The sequence below is a fragment of the Fundulus heteroclitus genome, unplaced genomic scaffold, assembly GCF_011125445.2.
Source record: "Fundulus heteroclitus isolate FHET01 unplaced genomic scaffold, MU-UCD_Fhet_4.1 scaffold_60, whole genome shotgun sequence".
Lineage (NCBI taxonomy): Eukaryota > Metazoa > Chordata > Actinopteri > Cyprinodontiformes > Fundulidae > Fundulus > Fundulus heteroclitus.
This window is the reverse complement of record NW_023397033.1, coordinates 3,155-12,751: the sequence shown is the minus strand read 5'-3', so window position 1 is coordinate 12,751 and position 9,597 is coordinate 3,155.

Here is a 9,597-nt window from a genome sequence, read left to right as displayed (position 1 = left end):
GGCTGCTGCTGCCTGGGAGATCCATGCTGGATGTGGAGGTTAGGAGACCCAGAACAGGCTGCTCCTGCCTGGGAGATCCATGCTGCATGTGGAGACCCAGAGCAGGCTCATGCTGCTGGGAGATCCATGCTGGATGTGGAGGTTTGGAGAACCAGAGCAGGCTCATGTTGCCTTGGACATCCATGCTGGATGTGGAGGTTAGGAGACCCAGAGCAGGCTGCTCCTGCCTGGGAGATCCATGCTGCATGTGGAGACCCAGAGCAGGCTGCTGCTGCTGGGAGATCCATGCTGGATGGGAGGTTAGGAGAACCAGAGCAGGCTCATGCTGCTGGGAGATCCATGCTGCATGTGGAGACCCAGAGCAGGCTCATGCTGCTGGAAGATCCATGCTGGATGTGGAGACCCAGAGCAGGCTGCTGCTGCTGGGAGATCCATGCTGGATGTGGAGGTTAGGAGAACCAGAGCAGGCTGCTGCTGCCTGGGAGATCCATGCTGGATGTGGAGACCCAGAGCAGGCTCATGCTGCTGGGACATCCATGCTGGATGTGGAGACCCAGAGCAGGCTGCTCCTGCCTGGGAGATCCTTGCTGCATGTGGAGACCCAGAGCAGGCTCATGCTGCCTGGGAGATCCATGCTGGATGTGGAGGTTAGGAGACCCAGAGCAGGCTGCTGCTGCCTGGGAGATCCATGCTGGATGTGGAGGTTAGGAGACCCAGAGCAGGCTGCTCCTGCCTGGGAGATCCATGCTGGATGTGGAGGTTAGGAGACCCAGAGCAGGCTGCTCTTGCCTGGGAGATCCATGCTGCATGTGGAGACCCAGAGCAGACTCATGCTGCTGGGAGATCCATGCTGGATGTGGAGGTTAGGAGACCCAGAGCAGGCTGCTCTTGCCTGGGAGATCCATGCTGCATGTGGAGACCCAGAGCAGACTCATGCTGCTGGAGATCCATGCTGGATGTCGAGGTTAGGAGACCCAGAGCAGGCTGCTCCTGCCTGGGAGATCCATGCTGCATGTGGAGACCCAGAGCAGGCTCATGCTGCTGGGAGATCCATGCTGGATGTGGAGGTTTGGAGAACCAGAGCAGGCTCATGTTGCCTGGGACATCCATGCTGGATGTGGAGGTTAGGAGACCCAGAGCAGGCTGCTCCTGCCTGGGAGATCCATGCTGCATGTGGAGACCCAGAGCAGGCTGCTGCTGCTGGGAGATCCATGCTGCATGTGGAGACCCAGAGCAGGCTGCTGCTGCTGGGAGATCCATGCTGGATGTGGAGGTTAGGAGAACCAGAGCAGGCTCATGCTGCTGGGAGATCCATGCTGGATGTGGAGACCCAAAGCAGGCTGCTCCTGCCTGGGAGATCCTTGCTGCATGTGGAGACCCAGAGCAGGCTGCTCCTGCCTGGGAGATCCATACTGCATTTGGAGACCCAGAGCAGGCTCATGCTGCTGGGAGATCCATGCTGGATGTGGAGGTTAGGAGAACCAGAGCAGGCTCATGCTTCTGGGAGATCCATGCTGTATGTGGAGACCCAGAGCAGGCTCATGCTGCTGAGAGATCCATGCTGCATGTGGAGGTTAGGAGACCCAGAGCAGGCTGCTGCTGCCTGGGAGATCCATGCTGGATGTGGAGACCCAGAGCAGGCTGCTGCTGCTGGGAGATCCATGCTGGATGTGGAGGTTAGGAGAACCAGAGCAGGCTCATGCTGCTGGGAGATCCATGCTGGATGTGGAGACCCAGAGCAGGCTGCTCCTGCCTGGGAGATCCATACTGCATTTGGAGACCCAGAGCAGGCTCATGCTGCTGGGAGATCCATGCTGGATGTGGAGGTTAGGAGACCCAGAGCAGGCTCATGCTGCTGAGAGATCCATGCTGGATGTGGAGGTTAGGAGACCCAGGGCAGGCTGCTCTTGCCTGGGAGATCAATGCTGGATGTGGAGGTTAGGAGAACCAGAGCAGGCTGCTGCTGCCTGGGAGATCCATGCTGGATGTGGAGGTTAGGAGACCCAGGGCAGGCTCATGCTGCTGGGAGATCCATGCTGGATGTGGCGGTTAAGGGACCCAGAGCAGGCTGCTCCTGCCTGGGAGATCCATGCTGGATGTGGCGGTTAAGGGACCCACAGCAGGCTGCTCCTGCCTGGGAGATCCATGCTGGATGTGGAGGTTAGGAGACCCAGAGCAGGCTGCTGCTGCCTGGGAGATCCATGCTGGATGTGGAGGTTAGGAGACCCAGAGCAGGCTGCTCCTGCCTGGGAGATCCATGCTGGATGTGGAGGTTAGGAGACCCAGAGCAGGCTGCTCTTGCCTGGGAGATCCATGCTGCATGTGGAGACCCAGAGCAGACTCATGCTGCTGGGAGATCCATGCTGGATGTCGAGGTTAGGAGATCCAGAGCAGGCTGCTCCTGCTTGGGAGATCATTGCTGGATGTGGAGACCCCAGAGCAGGCTGCTCTTGCCTGGGAGATCCATGCTGGATGTGGAGGTTAGGAGACCCAGAGCAGGCTGCTCTTGCCTGGGAGATCCATGCTGCATGTGGAGACCCAGAGCAGGCTCATGCTGCTGGGAGATCCATGCTGGATGTGGAGGTTTGGAGAACCAGAGCAGGCTCATGTTGCCTGGGACATCCATGCTGGATGTGGAGGTTAGGAGACCCAGAGCAGGCTGCTCCTGCCTGGGAGATCCATGCTGCATGTGGAGACCCAGAGCAGGCTGCTGCTGCTGGGAGATCCATGCTGCATGTGGAGACCCAGAGCAGGCTGCTGCTGCTGGGAGATCCATGCTGGATGTGGAGGTTAGGAGAACCAGAGCAGGCTCATGCTGCTGGGAGATCCATGCTGGATGTGGAGACCCAAAGCAGGCTGCTCCTGCCTGGGAGATCCTTGCTGCATGTGGAGACCCAGAGCAGGCTGCTCCTGCCTGGGAGATCCATACTGCATTTGGAGACCCAGAGCAGGCTCATGCTGCTGGGAGATCCATGCTGGATGTGGAGGTTAGGAGAACCAGAGCAGGCTCATGCTTCTGGGAGATCCATGCTGTATGTGGAGACCCAGAGCAGGCTCATGCTGCTCAGAGATCCATGCTGCATGTGGAGGTTAGGAGACCCAGAGCAGGCTGCTGCTGCCTGGGAGATCCATGCTGGATGTGGAGACCCAGAGCAGGCTCATGCTGCTGAGAGATCCATGCTGCATGTGGAGGTTAGGAGACCCAGAGCAGGCTGATCCTGCCTGGGAGATCCATGCTGGATGTGGAGGTTAGGAGACCCAGACCAGGCTGCTGCTGCCTGGGAGATCCATGCTGGATGTGGAGGTTAAGAGACCCAGAGCAGGCTGCTGCTGCCTGGGAAATTCATGCTGCATGTGGGAGACCCAGAGCAGGCTTCATGCTGCTGGGAGATCCATGCTGGATGTGGAGGTTAGGAGACCCAGAGCAGGCTCATGCTGCTGGGAGATCCATGCTGGATGTGGAGGTTAGGAGACCCAGAGCAGGCTGCTCCTGCCTGGGAGATCCATGCTGGATGTGGCGGTTAAGGGACCCAGAGCAGGCTGCTGCTGCCTGGGAGATCCATGCTGGATGTGGAGACCCAGAGCAGGCTCATGCTGCTGGGAGATCCATGCTGGATGTGGAGGTTAGGAGACCCCGAGCAGGCTGCTCTTGCCTGGGAGGTCCATGCTGCATGTGGGAGACCCAGAGCAGACTCATGCTGCTGGGAGATCCATGCTGGATGTCGAGGTTAGGAGATCCAGAGCAGGCTGCTCCTGCCTGGGAGATCCATGCTGCATGTGGAGACCCAGAGAAGGCTCATGCTGCTGGGAGATCCATGCTGGATGTGGAGGTTAGGAGACCCAGAGCAGGCTGCTCTTGCCTGGGAGATCCATGCTGGATGTGAAGGTTAGGAGACCCAGAGCAGGCTGCTCCTGCCTGGGAGATCCATGCTGCATGTGGAGACCCAGAGCAGGCTGCTGCTGCTGGAAGATCCATGCTGGATGTGGAGGTTAGGAGAACCAGAGCAGGCTCATGCTGCTGGGAGATCCATGCTGGATGTGGAGACCCAAAGCAGGCTGCTGCTGCCTGGGAGATCCATGCTGCATGTGGAGACCCAGAGCAGGCTGATCCTGCCTGGGAGATCCATGCTGGATGTGGAGGTTAGGAGACCCAGACCAGGCTGCTGCTGCCTGGGAGATCCATGCTGGATGTGGAGGTTAGGAGACCCAGAGCAGGCTGCTCCTGCCTGGGAGATCCATGCTGGATGTGGAGGTTAAGAGACCCAGAGCAGGCTGCTGCTGCCTGGGAAATTCATGCTGCATGTGGAGACCCAGAGCAGGCTCATGCTGCTGGGAGATCCATGCTGGATGTGAAGGTTAGGAGACCCAGAGCAGGCTCATGCTGATGGGAGATCCATGCTGGATGTGGAGGTTAGGAGACCCACAGCAGGCTGCTCCTGCCTGGGAGATCCATGGTGGATGTGGCGGTTAAGGGACCCAGAGCAGGCTGCTGCTGCCTGGGAGATCCATGCTGGATGTGGAGACCAGAGCAGGCTCATGCTGCTGGGAGATCCATGCTGGATGTGGAGGTTAGGAGACCCAGAGCAGGCTGCTGCTGCCTGGGAGATCCATGCTGGATGTGGAGACCCAGAGCAGGCTGCTGCTGCCTGGGAGATCCATGCTGGATGTGGAGGTTAGGAGACCCAGAACAGGCTGCTCCTGCCTGGGAGATCCATGCTGCATGTGGAGACCCAGAGCAGGCTCATGCTGCTGGGAGATCCATGCTGGATGTGGAGGTTTGGAGAACCAGAGCAGGCTCATGTTGCCTTGGACATCCATGCTGGATGTGGAGGTTAGGAGACCCAGAGCAGGCTGCTCCTGCCTGGGAGATCCATGCTGCATGTGGAGACCCAGAGCAGCTGCTGCTGCTGGGAGATCCATGCTGGATGGGAGGTTAGGAGAACCAGAGCAGGCTCATGCTGCTGGGAGATCCATGCTGCATGTGGAGACCCAGAGCAGGCTCATGCTGCTGGAAGATCCATGCTGGATGTGGAGACCCAGAGCAGGCTGCTGCTGCCTGGGAGATCCATGCTGGATGTGGAGACCCAGAGCAGGCTCATGCTGCTGGGACATCCATGCTGGATGTGGAGACCCAGAGCAGGCTGCTCCTGCCTGGGAGATCCTTGCTGCATGTGGAGACCCAGAGCGGGCTGCTGCTGCCTGGGAGATCCATGCTGGATGTCGAGGTTAGGAGATCCAGAGCAGGCCTCTCCTGCCTGGGAGATCATTGCTGGATGTGGAGACCCAGAGCAGGCTGCTCTTGCCTGGGAGATCCATGCTGGATGTGGAGGTTAGGAGACCCAGAGCAGGCTGCTCTTGCCTGGGAGATCCATGCTGCATGTGGAGACCCAGAGCAGGCTGCTGCTGCTGGGAGATCCATGCTGCATGTGGAGACCCAGAGCTGGCTGCTGCTGCTGGGAGATCCATGCTGGATGTGGAGGTTAGGAGAACCAGAGCAGGCTCATGCTACTGGGAGATCCATGCTGGATGTGGAGACCCAAAGCAGGCTGCTCCTGCCTGGGAGATCCTTGCTGCATGTGGAGACCCAGAGCAGGCTGCTCCTGCCTGGGAGATCCATACTGCATTTGGAGACCCAGAGCAGGCTCATGCTGCTGGGATATCATGCTGGATGTGGAGGTTAGGAGAACCAGAGCAGGCTCATGCTTCTGGGAGATCCATGCTGTATGTGGAGACCCAGAGCAGGCTCATGCTGCTGAGAGATCCATGCTGCATGTGGAGGTTAGGAGACCCAGAGCAGGCTGCTGCTGCCTGGAGATCCATGCTGGATGTGGAGACCCAGAGCAGGCTCATGCTGCTGAGAGATCCATGCTGCATGTGGAGGTTAGGAGACCCAGAGCAGGCTGATCCTGCCTGGGAGATCCATGCTGGATGTGGAGGTTAGGAGACCAGAGCAGGCTGCTCCTGCCTGTGAGATCCATGCTGGATGTGGAGGTTAGGAGACCCAGAGCAGGCTGCTCTTGCCTGGAGATCCATGCTGCATGTGGAGACCCAGAGCAGACTCATGCTTCTGGGAGATCCATGCTGGATGTCGAGGTTAGGAGATCCAGAGCAGGCTTGCTCTTGCCTGGGAGATCATTGCTGGATGTGGAGACCAGAGCAGGCTGCTGCTGCCTGGGAGATCCATGCTGGATGTGGAGGTTTAGGAGACCCAGAGCAGGCTGCTCTTGCCTGGGAGATCCATGCTGGATGTGGAGGTTAGGAGACCCAGAGCAGGCTGCTCTTGCCTGGGAGATCCATGCTGCATGTGGAGACCCAGAGCAGACTCATGCTGCTGGGAGATCCATGCGGATGTGGAGTTTGGAGAAACCAGAGCAGGCTCATGTTGCTGGGAAGATCCATGCTGGATGTGGAGACCCAAAGCAGGCTGCTGCTGCTGGGAGATCCATGCTGCATGTGGAGACCCAGAGCAGACTCATGCTGCTGGGAGATCCATGCTGGATGTCGAGGTTAGGAGATCCAGAGCAGGCTGCTCTTGCCTGGGAGATCATTGCTGGATGTGGAGACCGGAGCAGGCTGCCTGCTGCCTGGGAGATCCATGCTGGATGTGGAGGTTAGGAGACCCAGAGCAGGCTGCTCTTGCCTGGGAGATCCATGCTGCATGTGGAGACCCAGAGCAGACTCATGCTGCTGGGAGATCCATGCTGGATGTGGAGGTTTGGAGACCCAGAGCAGGTCATGTTGCTGGGAGATCCATGCTGGATGTGGAGACCCAAAGCAGGCGCTGCTGCTGGGAGATCCATGCTGGATGTGGAGGTTAGGAGAACCAGAGCAGGCTCATGCTGCTGGGAGATTCCATGCTGGATGTGGAGACCCAAAGCAGGCTGCTCCTGCCTGGGAGATCCTGCCTGCATTTGGAGACCCAGAGCAGGCTCATGCTGCTGGGAGATCCATGCTGGGATGTGGAGGTTAGGAGAACCAGAGCAGGCTCATGCTTCTGGGAGATCCATGCTGTATGTGGAGACCCAGAGCAGGCTCATGCTGCTGAGAGATCCATGCTGCATGTGGAGGTTAGGAGACCCAGAGCAGGCTGCTGCTGCCTGGGAGATCCATGCTGGATGTGGAGACCCAGAGCAGGCTGATCCTGCCTGGGAGATCCATGCTGGATGTGGAGGTTAGGAGACCCAGAGCAGGCTGCTGCTGCCTGGGAGATCCATGCTGGATGTGGAGACCCAGAGCAGGCTCATGCTGCTGGGAGATCCATGCTGGATGTGGAGGTTAGGAGACCCAGGGCAGGCTGCTCTTGCCTGGGAGATCAATGCTGGATGTGGAGGTTAGGAGAACCAGAGCAGGCTGCTGCTGCCTGGGAGATCCATGCTGGATGTGGAGGTTAGGAGACCCAGGGCAGCTCATGCTGCTGGGAGATCCATGCTGGATGTGGCGGTTAAGGGACCCAGAGCAGGCTGCTCCTGCCTGGGAGATCCATGCTGGATGTGGCGGTTAAGGGACCCACAGCAGGCTGCTCCTGCCTGGGAGATCCAGTGCTGGATGTGGAGGTTAGGAGACCAGAGCAGGCTGCTGCTGCTGGGAGATCCATGCTGGATGTGGAGGTTAGGAGACCCAGAGCAGGCTGCTCTTGCCTGGGAGATCCATGCTGCATGTGGAGACCCAGAGCAGACTCATGCTGCTGGGAGATCCCTGCTGGATGTCGAGGTTAGGAGATCCAGAGCAGGCTGCTCCTGCCTGGGAGATCCATGGCTGCTGTGGAGACCCAGAGCAGGCTCATGCTGCTGGGAGATCCATGCTGGATGTGGATGTTTGCAGAACCAGAGCAGGCTCATGTTGCCTGGGACATCCATGCTGGATGTGGAGGTTAGGAGACCCAGAGCAGGCTGCTCCTGCCTGGGAGATCCATGCTGCATGTGGAGACCCAGAGCAGGCTGCTGCTGCTGGGAGATCCATGCTGGATGTGGAGGGTAGGAGAACCAGAGCAGGCTCATGCTGCTGGGAGATCCATGCTGGATGTGGAGACCCAAAGCAGGCTGCTCCTGCCTTGGAGATCCTTGCTGCATGTGGAGACCCAGAGCAGGCTGCTCCTGCCTGGGAGATCCATACTGCATTTGGAGACCCAGAGCAGGCTTATGCTGCTGGGAGATCCATGCTGGATGTGGAGGTTAGGAGACCCAGAGCAGGCTGCTGCTGCCTAGGAGATCCATGCTGGATGTGGAGACCCAGAGCAGGCTGATCCTGCCTGGGAGATCCATGCTGGATGTGGAGGTTAGGAGACCCAGACCAGGCTGCTGCTGCCTGGGAGATCCATGCTGGATGTGGAGGTTAAGAGACCCAGAGCAGGCTGCTGCTGCCTGGGAAATTCATGCTGCATGTGGAGACCCAGAGCAGACTCATGCTGCTGGGAGATCCATGCTGGATGTCGAGGTTAGGAGATCCAGAGCAGGCTCCTCCTGCCTGGGAGATCCATGCTGCATGTGGAGACCCAGAGCAGGCTCATGCTGCTGGAGATCCATGCTGGATGTGGAGGTTTGGAGAACCAGAGCAGGCTCATGTTGCCGGGACATCCATGCTGGATGTGGAGGTTAGGAGACCCAGAGCAGGCTCATGCTGCTGGGAGATCCATGCTGGATGTGGAGACCCAAAGCAGGCTGCTGTCTGCTGGGAGATCCATGCTGGATGTGGAGCTTAGGAGAACCAGAGCAGGCTCATGCTGCTGGAGATCCATGCTGGATGTGCGAGACCTTAAAGCAGGCCTGCTCCTGCCTGGGAGATCCTTGCTGCATGTGGAGACCCAGAGCAGGCTGCTCCTGCCTGGGAGATCCATACTGCCATTTGGAGACCAGAGCAGGCTCATGCTGCTGGGAGATCCATGCTGGATGTGGAGGTTAGGAGAACCAGAGCAGGCTCATGCTTCTGGGAGATCCATGCTGTATGTGGAGACCCAGAGCAGCTCATGCTGCTGAGAGATCCATGCTGCATGTGGAGGTTAGGAGACCCAGAGCAGGCTGCTGCTGCCTGGGAGATCCATGCTGGATGTGGGAGACCCAGAGCAGCTGATCCTGCCTGGGAGATCCATGCTGGATGTGGAGGTTAGGAGACCCAGACCAGGCTGCTGCTGCCTGGGAGATCCATGCTGGATGTGGAGGTTAGGAGACCAGAGCAGGCTGCTCCTGCCTGGGAGATCCATGCTGGATGTGGAGGTTAAGAGACCCAGGGCAGGCTCATGCTGCTGGGAGATCCATGCTGGATGTGGAGGTTAGGAGGGACCAGGGCAGGCTTGCTCTTGCCTGGGAGATCAATGCTGGATGTGGAGGTTAGGAGAACCAGAGCAGGCTGCTGCTGCCTGGGAGATCACATGCTGGATGTGGAGGTTAGGAGACCCAGGGCAGGCTCATGCTGCTGGGAGATCCATGCTGGATGTGGCGGTTAGGGACCCAGAGCAGCTGCTCCTGCCTGGGAGATCCATGCTGGATGTGAAGGGACCCACAGCAGGCTGCTCCTGCCTGGGAGATCCATGCTGGATGTGGAGGTTAGGAGACCCAGAGCAGGCTGCTGCTGCCTGGGAGATCCATGCTGGATGTGGAGGTT